The following is a 777-nucleotide window of genomic DNA, read 5'->3' on the forward strand; positions in this document are numbered from 1 at the left end:
TGGATGCTGGATGCTGGATATTGGGGTTATCTCGGCGTTTGGCGCGAAGCGCCACTAACCGATTCATCGATTCTGTTTTGTTGTATTCTGGGAGGTCCTATATATCTTTGAAGTTGTAGTATGTTGTAACAACAAGTCAAGTCCTTAAAGAAGCAAATCTTTAGTTGAAGGGAAAATCATCTTTGGAATGGGGAGATCCCCTTATTAATATGATAAAGTTAATAGTATTTTGATAGTAATATTCTGATGGTAGAAAGTAACATTTGTTGTAAGTAACAAGTCTGTAACATTTGTTGGTAGATATTGGTATTAAAAGTTTTCTTTTTTTTTAATGTTCAATGTTTGTGCAGATTTTGATCATAATGCTTTATGTTTCGTATATCGAAACACACAATTATAATATAATAATAACTCCACGTTTCTTCTATGACAAAATGCTGATAAAATTGCCACATTTAATTCCACGTTTTTCTGACAAAGTTACGCTTATTCTTTACGAAATCAGGAAAGGACCACAGAACTAATTGGATATACGATGAAAAGTAACGCCCACATTCTACTATATGGTTTATTGGGGAAAGTAACAGTGATATTCTTAAGTAAAGCGATGCACAAAAAGAAAAAGAAAAAAATCAATTTCACAAATAAATCATAGGCTTACATTTACTGTTCATCATTACGGTTAATCATAGGCTGATGTTGTCTCATTTTTATTATCGATTGTAAAAATAAGTTTTAGAATCAAGATGCGTAAAGATATGCCCGCTGCTTTTAATT

Source organism: Parasteatoda tepidariorum, chromosome 4, assembly GCF_043381705.1.
Source record: "Parasteatoda tepidariorum isolate YZ-2023 chromosome 4, CAS_Ptep_4.0, whole genome shotgun sequence".
NCBI classification, from domain to species: Eukaryota; Metazoa; Arthropoda; class Arachnida; order Araneae; family Theridiidae; genus Parasteatoda; species Parasteatoda tepidariorum.